The 16029-nt window shown below is 34.0% G+C and overlaps 1 long non-coding RNA gene across 1 annotated transcript in view; it reads left to right on the plus strand.

The window, feature by feature from the left end:
• The window catches only part of LOC308629983, a 70877-nt gene extending 60336 nt beyond the window's left edge, over positions 1-10541 (plus strand). The window contains exon 3 of the long non-coding RNA XR_014017753.1: positions 10505-10541. This is a non-coding gene — a long non-coding RNA (uncharacterized lncRNA). The remainder of the gene's footprint in view (positions 1-10504) is intronic.
• Positions 10542-16029: the final 5488 nt, after the last annotated feature.

A 16029-nucleotide genomic window follows, 5' to 3' on the forward strand; every position in this document is an offset into this window, starting at 1 on the left:
GAACACAAATTCCTATTTGATTTTGTAATGGGGTCTTCCAAGTTAGTCTTTTCCTTCAATCTGGGGAGAATATCCTTCTCTGTCCTCAGATTTGGGAACACCCACTCAGTGATTTTTTTCATGCCATGAATTCCAATCTTACTTATATATTCTTTGGCAGTCTCATACTACTGATGGAAGAGTTTGCAGAAATTTCTACCACATTCTTCAAGAATTCTCCTTATGACATATTGAAATAATAATAAAAAAGATTTATTTTCTGATGGGGTGTATGACACATTTCCTGGTTATCACTTAATTTTGCCTTTAGTTCACATATATTCTGCACATTTGAACAACTTAAATTTGCCTCTTTTAACAAAAGAAAAATAAAAAATTTGTGGTAAAGCCATGTAAATTACAGAAATATCTCAAATAATAATGATAATTTTGGTATGCTTATTACTAAACTGTACTCTCTGGAAATCACAAGATCTTAGTGTTGGAAGTGATGTTAACTTCTTAAACCTGGAACAGAGGAAACTGGTGCCAGAAAATTTAAATCATAAGTGACTTGCAAAGGTTTATCTGGTCTGTTTTGGTGGACCCAAAACCTGACCTCCAGTATTATGTTTTCCAGTTGAAATCACCATTCACTAAATATTTCATTCTTTAAGAAAGAAGGTAGAAGAGATATGTATAAATATATTTATAACTATATATATATATATATATATATATATATATAAAATTTAGGTTTAAAGTGGATCCCATAAACCCAAGAGTTTAGTGAAAGGGCAATATATTAAACTCTTAGGTTTATGGGATCCAGTTTAAACATAATTATAATATAAAATATAATAGTAGGGTTATTACTTTGTGGTTCAAAGTTTATTTTCTTTTATAAGAGCATGCAACTTTAAAAGACATGCTAAGATTGGTAAATGTTAATAACTTAAGTAGTAGATAAAATGTGTCTTTATTATAATATTTTCTTACATTTGTGTATGTTAGAAAATTTCCATAATTAAAAAAAGGAACATGCTGTAGTTCATAAGATTAAACTGTCAGAGGTACAGCAAATTCCATGGACTCTGAAATTGTGAAATTATCAAAAGGATATTAAACTGTGATTTTATCATGTCATTTTTTTTACTTTTTTTTTTTTTTTGGTCTGTCTGTGGGTATGAACTCTGAATGTCATTCAGTCAAAAGCATAACATCAAGAGATCTTTTCGATAAAAAAGGAAAACTCTAGACATTTGAATTAGCTGATGGGGAACAAACATGGAATGTATTAAAACAAGGAAAAGCTAGGGTGAATATCAATTCATTATATAAAATACATGCAGTTCTAGATATTTGTAGATGTAGATAGGTATGACTATTTAAATTATGTTCTCTATTTTAAGTAACTTTCTCCTTTTTGTTTCTTTAAAGAAAAAAACTATGTCAATCTTGACAAAATTGATGAATTTTATTTTTGCATTTTAAAATATATTTAATATTAATTAAGACTATAAATTTAAGGTTAGCTAAATTGCACTCCTGCAAATTTAAGGGAAATTAATGGAATGATGGAAGAGAATTTTGCAATTTAATGGTATCACCATTAATGACCTACTTTTCTTCAAGTAGATGTATTTGGGGTAGCAGTTTGCAGTTCAGATATGATTTTTATATTTGCTAACAAGTCAGTGAAGGGAAACAGCTCCAACTGTTTCTGTTTTTGGTGCTTCTTTAACGTTGTGCTCCAGATCACTGTACTATCAGTCAAGCAAAATTTTCATCTCATCTTCTAATCTATCAATTTCTAGTCCTCCAAAATGAAATTCCAATGGCAATCCTATTTTAACTAGAATGAGAGACATGCAGTTTAGGGTTACAATTTTATCGCCACCCCTCCCAACGAAACAATAATGACTCATGGAAGTACCTGTGTTCTTCTAGGTATCCTTTCAATAATATACCCTGAAGAAAATTCCACATTCTTATATCTGACATTAATGGGAAAACTGATTATCTCTTTTCCTAGCCCTAATGTTAAATGCCATTTCTGTGTGTACATCTATTATGGGAGAAGTCTTAGCCTCTACGTTTATTTCATAGAACATCTTTTAAAAATCCAGGGACAATAATGAGAATTAGAATTATGTCTTCTCTTTAAAGTTTCTTCCATGACATAGTGGATCTGAGGACCAGTTTTTCTTGATCTATGGAACAGAAGTTAGCTCTTCATTGCCCTCTGATTTTGCCTGTTTCCCTAGAATGCTGGAATTATAGCTATGTGGTTTATTTCTACATGTATGTAAGACAAGACCTGGCCTTTCACTAATATGTTTTTTTATTTTAGGCCAAGTTCACCAATCATTTAGTCTTTAAATGCAACTAAAAGTAACCATGTTTAAATATCATATTGCAAACTATCACTAGATCCTTTAAAAATATAATCATTTAAAATGATTTTATTGAAAGGTCCTAGCTAGGAATGTGTCTTCTAGTTACTTTCCTTCTGAAGATCCTTATTTATCAAAAATGATGACCTTCCATATTCCAAAGTGTGTGAGTACACTTACTGTCCTGTTCAAAACAGCAGCATCTCATTTTTCGCTATTGAAAATTCCTCATTGGTTCTTAATTTGGATATGTATTTGCTATATCATTGACTACGTGCTCTTTTTTGTTTTGCTCTCCTTTATTCAGGAATCCATCCGTTTTTTTTTTTTTTTTGTCTCTTCATAATTTCCCCAGCAGCATGGTTTTTTGTTACATTAGGACCAAGGCCTCTCCCTTCCCCATGAGGCTACAGGACATAGGTCAAAGCCGCATAGTCAGGAGAAAGCATGAAGACTTGTTGGCCAAAAGATCTGGCTTTGAATCCCAGTTTCACCTGATAAGTTTGCTTACAAGAGTAAATTTACTAATATGTACAAAGATTTTGATACAATGTTGATGTTCAACGAATGGTATTTCCTTTTACTTCATTTCTTCTCTCCCACATGCTTTATCATTTATATTTTTGGTTTAACTAGCAAGTAAAGTATATGGCCGAGTGTCTGTCATATAGTGTTACTCAACAAATACTAGTCATTATTAAAGTTATTACCCATGTTTTGCCACCTCAACTTTTCCTGACTATATTTCCTATGAAGTTCTTTATGCTTTCAATGTCAAATATATTTATTTTTCTCCTCTAAATGTAGGCTGAGAATGTTTTGTCCAGGAACTGGGGTTTTTGATGTGTTTTCAGGAGGCTGAGTTCCTAAGGGTGAAAAGAGAAAAACAGGTAAAGTGGAAGAACAATTACAGTTAAATGATTCAGAAAAGTTGGAAAGGAAGAAAAAATGAGGCTATATTTGTCTTATTCGGATAATATTTAAGAAACACAGTTTTAAAGACCAATGTGTACTGTATATGAATCGTTAAGATACTGATGTTTTTAGATTCACTATGTGTGTGGCCTTATGACTGATCCATTGTATTAATAGTGCATACTGGTGTTTGACCAACATAACAGTAATTAAATGTAACATGATGCATGGAATCTGCTATGTGATTACCATCAAGGCACAATTTTATTTCATGAATGATATGAAATTTTTTGAAAAAGGAACTTCAGATTTCACCTTGAGATAAAGTTTGTAGTCAGAGTTCACTGCAGGTGGATAGATATATTGTTCAAATACATTTTGAAGAAAATGGAATAAACCATGACCACTTGTGTGTTCATTAAATATATGGTTGGTACTTTCTTTGAAAATACATCTTATTTGATATCAACATTCTCGAATACCTGCTTTAAGTAATTCTAGTTATAATAATTTCTCATATTTTATTATCAATACCCGCTGTTCCCTTCCTTAATTGTTTTTTCCTATATGGGCTATTGCCACAGAATGACTTTTAGCATTTGTTGCCAGTTTACTATAAAATCTCTCCCTGCCAGCAATATTGTATTAATAATGGAAAGCAATTGTATAAAGTGCCTTGACTCTTCTACACATTTTTATATATTTAGTCAGTTTACTATATAAGATGGCATGTGAGTGCTCTCACTGAGAGGATCTCATTCTCTTCAAGGGCTACAGTTGTAACGTTCCAAGGACTTCTGGATCTATATCATCAACCCAGGTCTTTCTCTTGAATTCCATGCCTACATTCTGAACTGCCTACTGTTCATTACTAAAGACATTTCAACTACAGTTATGAAGAGCTGAACTCATTAATTTTCCTCCACATAACTGTTAATGAAAGGCACCACCACCCATATGTTTGCTTATGTTTTAGGAAGACTGGGTATCATTCAAATGCCTCCTTCTCTATAAACAGCCTCCATGTTCAATCAATCATTGCATCTTTTGAATCTTACCTCCTTAGTTGAATCTATTTTCTTCTCTTCATCTCCACGGCCCTACCACTTTTTAGGTCGTCAGCATCATTTACCCATTTTACTGCAACAGCATCTGATTCAGTAGCCTACTTCTTGCATAGAAACAAATGTAGGCACAGAATTATTTATATCATGTCACTCCCATGCCTAAAACATTCCCTCTGCCCTAAAACTGAAGTTAAAACTCCTCAACATGGGTTACGGTTTCCTTTATGATCTCGTTCTAGCTGACTACACTGGTTTTATCTCTATGCTCTTCCTCCCTAGCATCCCCGTTAGAGCTCCACTGAACTTCTTCCAGTTTCTTGAATAGCTTATTCACTATCTTCCTTCAGAGATTTGCCCTTCCATTTTCCTTGTCTGAGATTCTCTCTCTACTCCATTTTTATTATTCACTCTTTGTATTAGTTAGGGTTCTCCAGAGAAACAGAACCAATAAGATACAACTTATTATAAGGAATTGCCTCACATGATTATGGAGGCTGAGAAGTCCCAAGATCTGCAGTCAGTCAGTTGAAGACCCAAGAGCACTGATGGTCTAAGTGCCAGTATCAGTCTGAGTTCAAAGGCAGAGGACCAATGTCCAAGCTCAAAGACAGGTAGAGAGAGTGAATTCTCCTGTACTCAGCCTTCTTGTTCTATTCAGGACTTCAATGGATTAGATGAAACCCATCCACACTGGAGAGAGCAATCTGCTTTTTTCGACTCTATAGACTCAGATGTTAATCTCATCCAGAAACACCTTCAGAGACATACCCAAAATAATGTTTAACCAACTATCTGGCAACCCTATGGCCCAATCAAGTTGACACACAAAAGTAGCCATCACACACTTCTAATCTCATTCTGGACACCTTTTTCTCAAGAAAAATTTCTATGACCCCGGGTCCTGATGAGATTGCATTCTTACTCTCTCACCTGCTTCTATAGCTCCATGTTCATCCCCATCCTAGCACCTATCACACTTCATCCTCATTGCCTGCTTACTTACATCCTAAACAAGACTCTAAGTCTTGCTCATCCTTCCTTTTGTAATTCCTAATTTAGGAGTTAGGAATTACATTTTGGCACTTAGGAGGTGTTCAATAAATATGCATTGAATGCATGAGCTATTCTATTAACCTTTAACTTGAATCCTTACAACCATTAAAACAATATAATTATTGTAGCTTGATTGCTTATATAAAAGCAACATTTACTCCTGCCCAATTATGGCTGAATATATATGTAACCATATTCAACATTCTGGTTTCATTAACTTTCCTCTGGAATTTTATACACTAAACCTGTTCAATCTGTGGTTTAGATACTTTATGCTGATTAAAACTGTGGCTGTCTTGTTAGAATTCTCTTTGTTGCTCACCACCACGGAAAAGGGCATTCAATTTAGCTGTTTCAAATTAGAAAGTCGCATATGAAAGGAACACAGGCTTTGGAATAAAACAAAGCCCAGGTTTGGAGACTAGTGTTTTTTGCCTTCATTCTGCCTTAGTTATTGACTTCTGTGTACTGAGCATCTAGAAAAATACCTGGCACAGAATAGGTTCTAAAAATTGTTAGATAACTTTGATAAGTTACAAAGATTATTTTAGTCACAGCCTTCTCATTTAGTAAGTTACCATAATTGTATTTACTTCACAAAGGTTTTTGAGACTATAAATGAGTTAATATACTCAAAATGAGTGCAGAGCATATGCCAAATGAAAGTCTCTTGTATTTCTTATTTTCATAGTATCAGCATATCTGAATGAGAATGTGTTTATAAGTGCAAAATATTGGCTCAATCCTGTAGCCCCCAATTACATAGTTTTCCCCTTTAAGTATTTATATGTGCCAGATACTATTTAAGTGCTTTACATACATCATCATTTCATTTTAATAAGGCATTGCTCCTCTCAATTCATAGAGAAAATCTAGTTTCATAAAGATTCAGTAACTTGCCCAAGTTCACATGTGTATAGAGTTGCAAAGCCTAAACTGGCACTTGAAATTATCTAATATCAAAATACGATGGTAATAACCTTGTTCAATTTTAAAACACCTGGAATGAAGTCTGTGTTCATTAGAAGTTAATTTCTTTTCCCTTCTCGTCCTATAGAATCAGCGTTCTACTGGTCTATATCTTTTGTATTTGCATAAGCATGGAGTGTATGGCGTTTAGTGGAAGGCATTTCCACCAGAGCGTGCGAAGATGCTTTTGCTCTAACTGCTCTTGGCTCCTTCCCAGCTATCTTGACTCCTCTCCCACCCACCAGTGGATGTTCATACCGTTGCACAGCTGGAACACAGCCATGACTGCTGCAGATGAAATATTCCACGGATGGACTTTGTTCAGACTACACTGGACATTTTGTAATGGGAATATTGTTTGTCTTTCCTTCATCTTTGAGAAAGTAAAAGACCCTCCTGGCTACATCCAAGTAAAGGAGAAAAGCCAAGGTTAAACTTACATCTCTATACCCCTCCCTCCACAACGTTCAATTCAATACATAAAATGAGCCCCTACGTTAACTGTCACTGCTTAATCCCTTACCAGATGATGTTCTTCCACCTGTATTTTGGAAGCTTTCCCTTCTTTTCTCTTCTCAGATTTACTTCCACAATAATCATCCTCCCATTCTGTCAATGATATCTTTTTCTTCTGTGTTATTATTGCTCTTATTCTTCCTCTCTACCTTAAAGAATATCCTTTTTTCCTCTATAATAAAAATAACAACAAACTTCCTGAATTGCTCTGATTTTTCTTTTAGTTACCATTCTTTCTTTTTCCATTTGATAAAAAACTCTTAGACTTTTTGGTAATCTTAATTTTTCTCCTATTATCTTCCAAGCTATACAATTTAAAAATTGTTAAAAGAACTCTAATAAAATTTTATTGAAATAAAAACCATCAACTGAACTACATTTACAACTTTATAAATTAACTGAATTATATATATTGATTTATTGATTTCATTGTTTTTAAACTGATATTTCATATATTTAAAAAAGCTTTTAGAGTTAACTGTATAATATTTTATCCCTGAAGAATCAAAGATATTCTCTGTATTTAGTAGGGAACATTTTTCTATATTGCAGACACTTAGCTAATTTACAAATGAATGTGCTTTTTCACATGGGGTTTAATAAATTGATTTTTATAATAACTTTATTCTACCATAATAGGAAAATATCCTTAATGATAAATGACTAATCATTAAAAAAATGAAATATGTGAGTAACCAGTTGTTTTTGTTCTTAATTACTTGTTCTTAATTACTGTACATACACAGGTTCAAGACACATAGACACCCTTTTTTTTTTTTGCCTATTACTACCCATATAAAATTTAATAGTAATTTGACTAATGTGATGAGGAAAATTATTCTATTTATAATTACTTGAAATTTTTTGAAGAAATTTGAGCATTTGGTTGCTAAAGTGGGAATTAACATTTTAAAGATACAGTGTTTTCAGAGAGCTCAGCAAAGCATTTGGTTATTTTTTAGCCTCAAGAAGTGGGAAAATGGTAGTTATTTAAATGTCACTGCTTTACAAAGACTTTAGTCTCTTGTTTCCTTGTCTCTTTATCCTTCATTTGCAAGTGCTTGCATAACATATACAGTAAGTGTATTTTTTGAAGTATAACTATTTTTAACATATGCAATCCTTAATTTTATTGCTTCATATTTACATTAGAGATTAATACGTTTTCTTGAATGCTTGGCAGATTGACATCTCTTTGTTTACCTTTATGATTTTTGTTCTAAGCACTAAAGAAGTCTGTCATTAACAAAACTGAGCTAAAGTCAATGATTCTATTTCTCAGAACTTTTTGCGACATTGAAATTTTGGAAAAACATGCATATAAATTAGATGATAAAGGTAGAAACTGAAGTTTTAATTGTTAGTTACTCAGTGTACTTTTAAGCCTACTAGATGAGAACATTGACACCATTATTTCATGTTTTATAAGATAATTTATTATTATTTTGAAAACTATTTGCCATGTTTATTCCAATTCTTCAATTATTTTAATAAAAAAATCAACCTAATTAAATCATTGAAGGTTAAAATTAAATTCCATTTCAATATTCTTTACCTAGGAATCCTAAGAGTTTCTAAGTGTTTAATTACCTCAGTTGTATAAGGGTTAACAGTCAGAAATATATCTAGGTTATCTAAGTCATACAATTGTCAGATGGTTGCTAAGCAACAGATAGGTTTGGCTGATGCATGTTTCTAGGCAAAGCTTATAGTGTGAAAATAACAAGTTACGTGATACCTGCATTTTTGTTGTTATGCTTTTAGAAAATTAAGTTGTACTGGAGGGGAGAAAAAGAAGCCTTGACATTTATTATGCACATTATCTTTCTTCTAAATGTCAGAACTATATTATTTGATAGTTAAGTGATAAGGGACATTAAATTAAAATGACAGATGACATTTTATTTCTTATGTGGTTTTAGATATTGGCTTTTCATTTAATCCTGTTTTCTGTAGCTTATCATCAAGTTAATTAATTTCTAAATTTATTATGATTGAAAAGAAGCTGCAAATCAAAATTAATTAAAATATAATTACTTTAAAATATACACATTTCAATGCTACTAAGGAAAAGAAAGGAAAATGACTTATATTACATGATTCTAGCACAACACCAGAATATTTCAGCAGTGATGGAAATGGTACTGAAATAGAGACCACATTTTAGGAATCTAGGGTGAAACTTCAATCCTTTGCAAATGATTTAAAACTACTATTACTACATATTACTTGATTCATTTTTGTTATCTGTGTCCAGTATAATGCCTGCCTCTTAGTTATAAACTCTTATGATGTTAGTTCTTCCTCTTTTTTTTTACTCTCCTTAATAATTGATGAATAAGGAGTAGGTGAGAATTTTAATTGCATGAAGAAAAAATGAAATTATCCATTAGATGTCTAGGAAACAAAAGTACATTGTATGGTCATTAGTTTTCAAACGTACTATATATTATTTAAAGTAAAAATTTCAGAGGTCTCATTTTTTATTCCCCAAATGAGGAGTTGTGGAAAAAATCATAAAAAAATCATTTTGATTTAGTTTAGCTTTTCATTAGGAAAATTTAATTCAAAATTTAGCAAAATTAATATTTTCTTTTGTGTCAATTGGGAATGCAATCTCTCACCAATTATGAGGTTTCTCAGTGAACTTCCAGTTCTTAGGATTAGAGGAAAATCAGAGAACATTCAAATTCAACATCTTTATAAAAAAATTTCATAAAATTTCTATCTAGAATTATGATTCTGGTGCTTCTCTCTAATTTCTAGAATTAGATAATAGAATTTAAGGGAACTCAATTGAAATAAAGTATGTGAGGTAGATAAATCAGGTGGAAGGATATGGTGACAATGAGTTAACAAGTCAACTGAAAAAATACCAGAGTTTTTTTTGTAATTCAAACCAAACTTTCTGTTTATATAAACCTTAATTCTGTATTCAGTTCACAGAGCAGACATCTGCTCAGTTATTTTAGACTCTAAAAAGTGAGGCCAAGATTTATTTTACCTCTTGGAAAATCAACCAAAGAACGTCTTTATATTCTTGATGTATAAAGTGAGAATTTCAGACTCCATGTGAATTTGTTGACAATACCATATAACAAAAATAATAATAAAATAAAAATACTTGAAATTATGAAACATTGTTATTTATAAATATATCTAACATAAAGAGAAATGTAGTTACGCTTAATATATATTCTCTATCTAGCAGCTTTTATAATATGTGGCCTTGTTCAAGAGCAAACTGTCTGCCTAACACCTTCTAAAATAAAGAATATACCCAGATAAATATTGTTACCAGGTTTCAGAAATGTTTCAACATGTTATGAAATAAGCACATTTAGAAAATCAGGACTGTTACAATTTGAGGACTAGATTGTTCAGAAGGTGATGCTATTTTCAAAGTTATGTCTCTTAAGACTATTATGCTCAATTTTCTTTTTCTTTTTGACATCCAGAGACAGAGGCATGTCCGGATGAAGAGAGTTTTATTTAAAAAGCAAAATAAAACACTTTAAATAATTAGTATGGATGCTCGATGCTTTGATATGAATTTCTGGGGATATTTTGAAAATTAGTTGTGGTTAATTCTTTTCTCATTTCTTCTAGATTTCTCCCACTTTGAGGGACATGTGAAACTAATGGAACCAGATGTACAGAAGAGGATCAAGCTGTATAAATCCCACTTCCTTTAAATTGCTAACTATAGTTATCTGTATTTTAATAAAGAGACTTTTATTAGTATTGGAGATGTTTCTTGTCTTACAACTTCGATTGAGTTGTTAAATCTCCAATTACTTTCTTCTTCCCATATTATTTTTTAATAGATTATCTGTATAGAATTTCATGGACATTCTAAGAAATGATGATGAAAAACTCTTTAGTCTTGAATTGAGGTAGAGTAAAATAGTAAATTTTTGTTGTCAATTAAATCATAATAGTCTTTTAAGTTATTTTATAAAGAACATTTTGGTGGAGCCATAATAGGATCTTTCTTTTAAAACTTTATTTTCCTTCTACCTGTGGACATAATCTACTAGAAACTGACAGCATTCCTATACTGGTTAGCAAACAGACCCATTTATACAGAAGAGATTCCAGATATCCAAACTTGACTTAGGATATAGTATGTATATCCTTGAATTACTGAGACTGTTCCAAACAGGTGGCCTGCTCAACCATGTGTAGGATAATAGAAGAAAATAGACATATGATGAAAAAAATTAAGAAAATCTTCATGATGCCATTAGTTTAGCTTATATTGTACTTGAAATTAATTTGATTACATTAGAAAATAAATATGAAATATAATCATATATGTTAGAAAGGCCTTTGTTAGGAGACCAAGGCAGGAGTCTCATGATGCTTACTATAATTAGAAAAGGAACTGTATCTGGGGACTGGAGAAGGAAAAAGACTAGAGAAGAAGGGAACGAACATTTATTAAATGCTTGCCACTTGATAGATACTATTCTAAGGGCATGTTATCTCAGTTAACATTTATAACCCAGTAAGGCAGGGAATGTCATTGCTAACAGGTAGATGAGAAAGAAAAAGAAACTTCAAGGAGTTATGTAATTTGTAAAATGTTTTATACTGGTAGCCAGCAGAGAAGGTATTAGACCTCAGGCGTGTCTACCTGCTGGGCTCGTGTTCATAGTGGTTGCTGAACTTGAAACTAGCAGAGATAGCAGCACTTATAGCAAAAGAGCCATCAGAATGTTCCTCATTTTGTGGCTTCCTGATAGGTGCTGAATAAACATTCAGTGACATGGGCCCAATTTTAGAAAATAATCTATAATTTAATGGAGGTTAAGTCTTCACTGACTTTATTTCCTAAATCTTATGTAGGACAAAAACTTCAGTTGCAGATATACAGATAACAGCCTGAGTGTGTTAATTTGGCTAAAAGACAGATGTTGGTGTTATAAAAACACATAAATGGCGAACATCGCTTACAACAGTGGTTTGCAAACTTCTGTTTTCAATTTCTTTTTAAATTATTTTTTAATTTATTTTTGGCTGCATTGGGTCATCTTTGTCGTATGTGGGCTTGCTCTAGTTGCAGAGAGTGGGGACTAATCTTTGTTGCGGGGTACAGGCTTCGCATTGCAGTGGCTTCTCTTGTTGCAGAGCACAGGCTCTAGAGCACAGGCTCAGTAGTTGTGGCGCATGGGCTTAGTTGATCAGCGACATGTGGGATCTTCCCGGACCAGGGCTTGAACCTGTGTCCCCTGCATTGGCAGGCAGATTCTTAACCACTGCGCCACCTGGGAAGCCCCTCAATTTATTTTTGAATGTGACTCACAGTAAGAAAAATATACTTTCTTTCATCACCAACACATGCACACAAGCAAATTTATAAAATAGTACTTTACCATAACTACAAGTAATGCAGTATATATTCCATCCCATCTCATTCCATTCTATCCCATGCCAGTTCATGCTATGGTATAACATTCTATCACTTTTTAAAAAATACTTGTTATACACACACTGAATAGATTTCATAACACACTGTGGGCCATGATTTATAGTTTGGAAATTACTGATCGAAAGGTATCAAGGTAAAGTTTCCAGAAGAATATAAACTTTAAACTATAAATTTAGATGAAGAAAATAAGTAGAAGGTAGCTAGATAGAAAAGTAGGGGATGGGAGGCAATGTAGAGTTGTGTTCCAGGCAGAGACAACAGAAGGTGTGGAAGCCCAGAATTGGAAAAGAATTTGGTTAGCAGTTCAGGTACCTGAGAGAAGGGACCGTGTAGGGGGAATATATTGGCAGAGTGGGAAAGTAATATATGTGATCTATATACATATAACTCAAAGCTATGCAGTCCATATTAACAATGAAATTTTCAGAGGATGCTATTGGAGGAGGGAGTAGTGTTGGTTTGATCAGATTGTCTTCATAAAGAGGTCAAGGTGGGGAGAGGTGGGGAAACATCCAAAGAGGGACCAGATTGGATATCAGAAGAATAGTTGTGAGGCTGCTATAGTGGGCTGGGTGTGAGACAAAGAGTGGGCTGGGTGGTATGTAGTTTAGAATAAGCCAGTGCAGAAGAATTGGAGGAAAGTAGATGAGATAAAGATATATCTAGTAAATAAAAACAAGAGGATTTAGTGATGGATTGGTTGTGGAAAGGCAGTGAAGAATGATGGGTTAAAGACAATAGTTATAATAGTTGTTAACATTTTAGAATACTTGTGTCAGATACTTGTAAAGCAATTTCTGTCTTAAATTTGGCCTTCAAACATTTTTTCTGAATGTAACCTACATTAAGAAATCTATTTTCTGTTATCATATACACAGATATATTTGTAAAACAGCACCTCTCAGATTTTTGACTTATCAATTAGGTAAAGGCTAGTGCTATAAAGTAAATAAAGAATACTGAGAAGTTTGTTTTATAGAGGGGAAATGAGGGATGATGAGTTTGGTTTGGATATCATGGACTTTAGATGTCTCTATGTGGATCTGAGCTCAGAAGAATCATTTGGGCTACAGATAAAACATATGGGAGTGATCAGCACATAGGTAAAAATGAAAACCAAGGGCTCAGTGAGATCATCTGGGCAGAGAAGATAGAGTGAAAAGAAAACGAGGCTTCATTTAGAGCCTTGCACAAATCAAATATTAATGGTCAAATTGAGGAGGGACAGCTGATAAAGGAGCCTGAAAACAGTGGCCTAAGACAGAGGAGAAAATCAGGAGAGAGTATCATCACGTGGTCACAGCATTAAGGTGTTTTTTTTGTTTGCTTGTAAAATGATGAGTATATCAGAATGAGTCATAAACTGTACAGAATAACTCTGTAGAGTCAACTAAGGTAAAAACAATGAAAGTTTCTTTTGGATTTAGATACACGCTCAGTGGTGACCTCAAGGAGAGTTGATCTCTATGGTAGAATGTATAAGGGTTGTAAATGTGTGACTTAAACAAATTCTGTTTAACCTATGATTAGGTAAAATTCACATGCTAACATGTCTTTAGGTAACGTTTTCATTTGGGGATAATTAAACATCTAGCCAAAATTACAGCTTGGTCCACTAAGTCTGAGGTTGGAACTCTGTCAACTGTGAAGACTTACTCTTCCATCACTGCAAGGACATGCAAATGAGACAACACAACAACAACACAATGAAGACAACAGTAAAATAAGGAGGGTCTTCTAACAACCCAAAGAACGTTTACAGGAGTTGAGGAATGAGGAGGAGTTGGAGGCATGGGGAATGGAGGGATGAGGAGAGAAGCTGTCATTGTACAGGATGTACATACACTTGGCCTCCCTGCTGTGCTCTTCAAGGTGGAGGGTTCCCCTTGGGTGGTTATGAGAACAAAATAGAAGTTACATTTTTCTCAGTTGCCTTAGACCTGGTCCCTGAAGTTCCAGAACACAGGGAGGTTGTCAATTGTGTGATGGGACAGATTTTCAGGTTAGAGCAGATACAGGGGATAAGAAAAAGTAAAGCACTGAAGCTATTAAGAATAGAAAGTCCCTGAAAGGTGATTGATTGCCTATAAAGAGAAGGGGATGCTAGGTTAATATTAGGGGTGTCTTTTTGAAATCATAGATATATTTATTTTCTTAAAGAATAGGGATAACTTTTGGTTTGCAACCTTGAGAGTTCCACAGATGAAATTCAAAACTGACTTCCATAAATGAAGGGCAAGGAGGGACTGAAGAAAGAGACAGAACACTCCAGATTGGTAGGTGGAACTTTTAATAAGCAAGGGAACTTACATGCAAGGCTTGTCGTGGGCAGACAGAAGACAAGGAGACCTCTGCTCCTGACTGCCAGAATCTTAAAAGTTTATATAGAAGCTTTAATGGGGTTCAGTCACATACACTGTCCTGATGGTCTCAACAACACCTTATTCTCTCAAAGCTGTGTCCTGGTAAAGACTCACAGTGTAGGCACGGTGAGCAGAAAGTACATTCCAAGGATGGGGCAGAGTTTAAGGAGTCTCCATCTTGGGTCTGGCTCCTGGGTCAACCAGTGGTCATGTCCTCTCTATGACCTCCTCCAAAAATACCTCATCTGTTGTAATAGGAAAGTAGATGGAAAAGAAGGAAGCCATTTTAGGTAGATTTATGAATACAGTGGTGCAAAGTTGAGTTGATTACCTTCTGAATGCTTTATATTCCCTTTGAAATATATAAATAAGTGTAGGCAGTGAGCTAAACTCGTGAGAGAAAGAGAAATGACAGAAAATAAGAGAGAGTCAACAAGAGAAATAAGAGCAACCTGGCAAGATTCCTGGGCAGGATTGAAGTCCCAGTTTAGTTTATAATGGTTTTAATTTCCTCAGGTGTGTGAATTTCCCCTTAGCCTCACAGTTTGCACGGGGGAGACAGATGGTTGAATTCATCCTGGATTAGGGTGTTGTGAGAGGTGTAACTAAAGGACAACAGGGAAACTGTGTTCTGCATATTACTAAAAGAATGACTTAACTAGTGGACCACAGTCTCTAATTGGTCAACTGGAATTACTCACAATGACTTCAAAGTGTACTTGAATTTTTTTGTTCTGAACTCATCTTGAGCAGGACCTCCCATTTGCACTGGGGATAGAAAAACAAATTTGTCAGTTAAAGATAACTCAAGCTTGTATTTTAACACAGTCTCTTTGGGAGTAAATATTCTATTAATTCAAAGTTCAAAATAATTTTCATAAATGTTTCTCTTCATTTCAAGGGGTCTTGCCTTCATTTCTTCTTTCTAAGATACCTGTCGATAGAGGAGATCAACGCCAACTGGGTGGGAGAATAGGACTGTTAAGTCCACATTTTTCCTTATTCTTCTCATTCTCTCTTTCTTTGGCTACTTCTCTCAGTAGCTAGAAATGCTTAACCTCAGTGTCTTGTCTGAATAGGAACTACCACCATATAACATCATCTTCTTTATCTAGGAACAATATTATGAAAAGGGGAGCTGATAGGTAGGAAGAAAGTAGAAGGGTTGGTGGATTAGTGGTCCCAACATGGTAAAAGAACAGATATAGCATAACAATTCAAGAAACAAGATGGAAGGATTAAAATGTATTCAGGGAGGATGATGTCTGAATTTAGTTTTCCGAAGCCAGGGAAGTTTTGTAGGTGACAACATCCAGAGTATGCCCAAAGGAGTTGTT

The sequence above is a fragment of the Mesoplodon bidens genome (assembly GCF_964165515.1).
Source record: "Mesoplodon bidens genome assembly, chromosome: 16".
Lineage (NCBI taxonomy): Eukaryota > Metazoa > Chordata > Mammalia > Artiodactyla > Ziphiidae > Mesoplodon > Mesoplodon bidens.